At 36.9% G+C, this 6,849-nt stretch overlaps 1 pseudogene; it reads right to left on the bottom strand.

Moving 5' to 3' along the window:
- Nucleotides 1-2,308: 2,308 nt before the first annotated feature.
- On the bottom strand, nt 2,309-6,849 carry LOC138334079 (uncharacterized; annotated as a pseudogene).

Here is a 6,849-nt window from a genome sequence, read left to right on the forward strand (position 1 = left end):
CACTAGAGACACAGGTGATCTAGATCATATCTCTACTCATCGTACTACTAACACTGAGAGAGACACTAGTATAGTTTCAGAATTTATAGATGAGAAGATATTTTTAGCAACTTTGGGGGAATGCACAGCATGGGGATCTACAAACGAGTTTAAATACAAAGAATATAGAGTTGTTTTTTTACAATGTATTACTAGAATTGCATATTGTATATATATAGTCACATACTATTTAACAACAAAATGTAACATTTCAATGTGGGGGCGTGTGTGAGTGTTTAAGCTCTTCTCGGAAGCATTTTTTCTGAAATCTAAACAACATGATCAGAGCGAAAAAGAATGATTCCAACAGTCGCGAATATCTCACACAGAGACAAATATCACAAAAAGCGAGTGTATAACACATACCACACACTACTCCCAACCGAGACGATACAGGTACAGTGAGGGCAGTCGGCTGACAGTTTCCTTCTATCTATATTCCAGATGCGCTAAACACACACAGTGGCTGATTTGTTTACAAATAGTAAACGAGATGATTTGACGGAATAAAAAATCACATAAGTAATAGACTGCGCTCAACAATCAATGACACTACAAGTTAGCACGTCGGAGTTACGTAATATAGCACTCTATATCATCTTGGGGGATTTACACATGAGTTATTATGTAGTCTGATAGAGTGATATTTTAGAACCTTTCATCGTTGACAAAGGACTTTTGTATCGATCAAACTCTCAAGCTGATGGGCCAACGGTGGAACTCCCACATTTGTGTCAAAAACAGGTAATGGGTCACTCATAGATCCACATGTTCATTGAATCACGAGAGTGGATAGTGTTGAAGATTCAAACTCTTGCGATAATTTACCTTAAATGATCCGACCATTTGCCTATACCATTCGCTATCGTACACCTCTTCTCGTGCGTGAACACGCAGGTAACCCATACGCCGTAAACTGGAAAAATGTTCAGCTGGCAAGCTAAAAAATATTCGATACAAGTCTCTGCCTTATTAGGGAATCCCTTTTTCCGCGAAATACAGACACTGCTAGTTTTATCATCCAAGGCTTAGTTAATAATATCGTAGAGAGCCACACGCACTGCCTCAAAGGACACCACTACCATCTAAGAAAGTATTCTGACCCTATAGTAAACATTTCACAAAACAATGCGGGAAAAACGAGTAAGTGTGGATACAAGATGTCGCCCACGTGGATCCCAATTTCAGTCTTATCGTGACTACACGCGTAGTATAAACGAGACTATAGGTGTCGGGAACTGACAAGTTACGCCATGTAATAATAACAATCCGAAATTCAGATGCTTACAACAAGCTTCAGAAATAGACTCGGGTACATTTTACCGTGCTGTTCGTGGGCGAAAAATAAAGGAGACGTAAGAGAACTTCATAAATTAAGTAAAATTGTTTGTAATTTCTCGTTAACCGGACATTAAATCGTAGCTGCATGGACAGCACATTACAGAGTGCACGAGCGCAATACTCAGACAAAACCGTATATTTCGATGTAACTCACAAACTATTACATAGCCGGAATTAACCCGCATGCGTCAGATATTCCTAAGCGCATGAAAATACATAAATTTCGTGATACATCGCTAGAAAGAGGTTTCGTCAGCCCTTAAAGAAATGAAAAATGGTAAAGCCGCCGGCCCATGGATCACCTGGTTAGTAGGAACTTTTACCTATGGTGGAACGTTTACATTACAACGCATAACGGAGTTATCAACATAATAAGTGCAGTATGAAAGTTATCCGCCGTCTTTCAAGCATGGAAATGTTATCACACTATTCTTGTTTGAATGTTTATTAACGAGGTGAAAAGTTCTTTCAAAAAGACTGTACAACATAGACTATGATCGACTTCGTGTGTATCCGTTTTTCCATCTTTCCGCATTTATGAACCTGTCTTCTCTATAAACTTTACCATCTCGAAAAACAGAATTCGTTATGCGTCCCGAGCCTTACAATGTCATGCAAGGCGTCGGTCAAGGTAGGAGTTACATGAGAACTATTCTCAAAAAACAGTGAACATGTTTCTAGCTGGTGAATACGCTCGTTAAATCAACGTAGGTTTTTTGGACAAGTAATGGAGACATATAACTATTAATTTTGTAAGAGTGCAACGTGAAAGTAACACAAAAAATTGTCCAACCCTTCAATAAAAAGAAAGCGTGTAACGTCGTAAGCAATCCCTAATTAAAAAGCCGGTGATTTTATCCTAGTGAAATCACAAGAGGAACAACGCAAGAGACAAAATGTATTCAACACATTGTACAAATTCACCACTTCATACAGACAACAGGGGAGAAATTTTGCCGTCATCATATGGTGGGCAAGGCAACGGTCCCACATTTGGCTTTCACGCCATAGACCAGTTTCCCTTCCTCGTTGTGGATTCCGCCTCCAGGAATAGCCTGAGCATCCCCGTCTATACAGATGTACTGCGTGGCTGCCCGCGTGACCATGGTAGCCTGACGCTAGATCACCGCGATAGACCTCCGTCCATCCAGGATAGCATTGGTTCCTAGCTACCCAGAATCCTCAGAGCGGCAGTGTGCTGTTTACCAAGACAAACGGCGCATGGCACATCCTCATAAAGATTTGGCATCCCAAACAGGGCGTTTGACTCCTGATACTCTGCGCCGTACATATACCCGACTGATCACCATACGAAAAACGGGGTCGTCAGGCATACACACATACTCTGCTGCTGCTCCCGTCTGGTCATAGCACGATCCGCCAGCATAGCCTTAAAACGGAACATATTTTGTTTACAAGGCTATAACATCCCCCCTCTCTCATTGCTCAATAAGAATACCCAACAATTACAGATTGTATATGACGACATAGAATCCTAATACAAAGTGGCAACCTAAACTCAAAATGTGTGCCATCTACCATTTACTCTGTATAACGGTACACAATGTGCTTCAGAAACAATCAACATTGCCTGGTATTCCTAAACAAAAATTGCTTGACAATGTCCGGACAAGAGTCAACCATGACTACTGGTGTGAACCAATATGAATATGGTTCTCAGTAGTATTTTTATCACATATCGTTCATGTCTTTTGGCTTTGCGAACGGTCACCAGGAAAGTCATATATGAACAGATTGCAATCTGTACTGTGAAAGTAAATAACAGTTTATAAGTTTATATTTCCTGTTACTTCAACTACTTCTTGTGGACTTGCAAAAAACTATTAAACTTGCATTGTTTAAAAAAAGCCAGGCAATTTTGTAGAATTGGTCATTTTGTCTAACGTGACGCTATCACTTTTTGATGATGATGATAACATTTACTAACGTGTGCTTAAATCCATATCTTTCTTGTAAAAACTTTCAACTGCTACAAAAAATGCCTTTTAACTTTTTGATTTCATGATTTTTTTACAGCAGTGCATATAATTTTAATAAATGAGCTTTAAAGCATCCCCGAACCACAATTATTGTCTGATTTGATTTCTAGATTTATAAAAAATGTTTATGAATTTCGTCTTAAAAAAGGTTCAAACATTTTTAAGTGATCTAAGTAGAAATATTTGTCCAAAATATTGCACGACGTCCGATTTCCCGGAGGTCCCGGTCAAATGATATTACATGTTTACTATGGAATGCTGTCATGCTCAAATATCCGAAAGACAGAATACTCAATACCTTTTTGTGATTGTATGCATTTTAAAGAGACAATAAGCAACCGAAAAGAATATGACATAAGTAAAACTGTCATCAGTTACTACAAAGCACCTTAATGTTTGTTCAGGGACAATTATTGTCAGACTGAAATTTCAGCTTCATTTTATATTAACAGTATATTAATTTGGGGTAGCGCCACGTTTAACATTGAACATTCCCATTTCTATTTTTGCTTTCATTCTCCACATCTAGATACACAAGTTAATGTAATTGGACATCCATGTTACTATTTTCAATACCACAAATAATTCAGAATAACTGACACCACAGGAAAATATTCAGCCAACATTACTTTGCCTCTTACTCGTCGCCAGTTACCAGCTGTTGCTTTTAAAAACAATATGATAATTTAAGACTCTTTCATATGTGGATATAAAGGATAAGGGATATTCTACCCGAGGGTCACAAAACGTTGTAAAACCAAAGGCTTGCCGAAGGGTTTTGAAATATTTTGTGGTTCCGAGAGTACAATATCCCTACCTTTCATATCATTAATGTGTATCTCATACCTCGACGTTTAATTGCAATTTTATTGCTATTTTTTTCCGCCATTTTGAAATAAATTCGAAAAAACACACGGCTGCAAATCAAATCTCCATATATGAAATTGCGTGATATTTTCATATTTTCAACGCAAATCCCGTTGTTTGTAATCTTTTAAAGTAAATCCAGCTTAATTTCTAAAAAATTTCTATCAAAATTGTGCCTATAAAATACTAATTTTGTTGGAGCTGTGACGTCACGAGGCTTTATTGCATGGGTAGCCATACAATACAGCTTCATGCGACATGAGTGTATTGCCCTAGACTAGCCAATATTACATGTACATGTACATGTTCATGTTTATGAATCCTAACTACTTTCTACTTTTAATCGAAAGAAAAAATTCTTTTTAATCGAATGAATAGTAGGTTTTTCTTCTGTCATTTAAAAACAATGTGTATATCATGTGTACTCACAATGGACAATTTCCTCGTAATAAAAATTAAACATCAATGATGATATATTTTATTCACGCGTACACACATCCACGGAGCTTAACGTAATAAATCATTTGTACTCAATAATTTGAGACTGAAATTCGATAATTAAACAATTACCATAAAAATAATGAAAAAACTAGCCTATTAATTGTAACTTATAATTACACAATGTAGATTCCACAAACCAGAAATCAAATAGAAAACACGGTTATATATATTAATAATTGGGGTGTCACCAATGTCATCAGGTGCAATGATAGATTTTGCCATGGAAATGACATACGAGAGTGTTATACTGTACAGAGAAACATACTTGGCTCTTTATTTTTTGTTTGAAAATTAAAGTAACATGGATGACAATTTCATTGAGTTTGACCATAATAAAAGAAAGACAATTGCGACAATCAGAGGACCAGAGTACCTACCTATCGATTATAACGCATCACCCTTGACGATATATCAGGTGAGTGTGTCATTTTAATCACTTTCAATAACAGCCAACATTGGTAGGAAGTTAAAACCAGCACAAATAAACTACTACTCTAATTTGCAATGAAAGACACTCATTATTTCATAGAATAGGCCGTGACAGTAGAGATGTGCGCATGATGGCTTTGAAATGTGATAAATACGGAAAAACGGCCGTCAGTTTACGCATACCATATATTGACACATGTAAAAGAGTAAAATCCTATTGTAAGTCGATGTTATCCATATTAGAAATGACAAAATGTTATGTCTTGATTTATATACATTATGTTGGAACAAAATACTGTAAGGATACTTACCTGAATAAACCATTGCAGTTACATTGGCTGGACAGTCATTTCTACCCCACCTCGTGAGACAGCCCCTTTATCGCATAACAATACATACAATAAAAAAATTATATCGACACATCACATGGTATCAAATGATCCGTCTGGTGCTTTCTCTATGATAAATGTTCTGAGTGTCAGTCATTATTTCATTACTACATTTCCATGGTTACGTGATTATAAACTAGGATGTGTCATGGTAAAGGATTAAGCACCAGAGTCTTCCTCTGAAGGGTTTGTCTTTACCTGCTTCATAGAGAACCTTACATTTGTAAACGACACGAAGAGTATCGACAATGCAAGTGTAAAGGGAGGGGGATCATAGTCTTCTTTTAAAAGATGTGACGCTGCTAATGAATGATAGTGTTTATCTATTAAAACAGGAGCAGACGGATTAGTATTTTTCATCGGTAACAAAAGTTAAATATTTTACAATATTACAATTAAATTGGAACGTTTGAGCTCCTTATTCTTTTTCAAAACAATATTATTGAAAATAATTGATCGATCCCGAAAAACACCACGGTGCTATGCTCTATACGGAATGAGGTACTGATTACGCAAACAACAAAAGCAAAAGTTATTTGTGTGTATTTTTGTGTTAATTAGTCATTTTATGACTATAATATCACGATTACTTATACATGTTGCCGGACAAACATCTTTAATGCACCTTTGCAGAGTAGAGTGTTTCCATGGGCTACGTATTTACCTTGAAATATCAACCATGAGAGGGGGAAAGATTTGTTTTCTCAACCATATGTGAATATTTGTTTTATGTGTTTAAGTGTATTTACCTTGTGTGGTGAAGGGTTCTCCATGGTTGTGACTTGTGCCCTGAGATCAGAGAGTTCAGTGTTCTGGTGTGTCGTACTTGTTTTGGAGACCAGTAAGTCGGGTGTTCTGAATGGTGTACTTGACCTGCATCTCCTGGAGTTCTGATTGGAATCTGGTAATCTCCTGCTGGATGTACTGTGTAATTTTATAGTATATTAAGCAACATCATTGCGATGTACGCAAGAGATAATACACAATAAAAATTATGTATATTCGCAAACATATTGGAATGTAGCATACGCAAGATATTTTGTCAGGATTTGTATTTGAAGTGGGCTTCCGTATATTACAGGCCACAGATAAGGAGGTGAGTGACCACTTACAACTTCACATACGGAAAACCAAATTCAAGTTGAACTATCCATAGAAAAAATAAAGACAGAAAGAGGGAATGTCATTTTATCATGGCCTTGCCCCCTCCCCCTCCGCTTTCTCACAACCAAATTCACCATTTTTATGCTGGAATTACCTTGGTATTAGATTACCTCAACCAT

This window comes from Argopecten irradians, chromosome 10, assembly GCF_041381155.1.
Source record: "Argopecten irradians isolate NY chromosome 10, Ai_NY, whole genome shotgun sequence".
Classification (NCBI taxonomy): domain Eukaryota; kingdom Metazoa; phylum Mollusca; class Bivalvia; order Pectinida; family Pectinidae; genus Argopecten; species Argopecten irradians.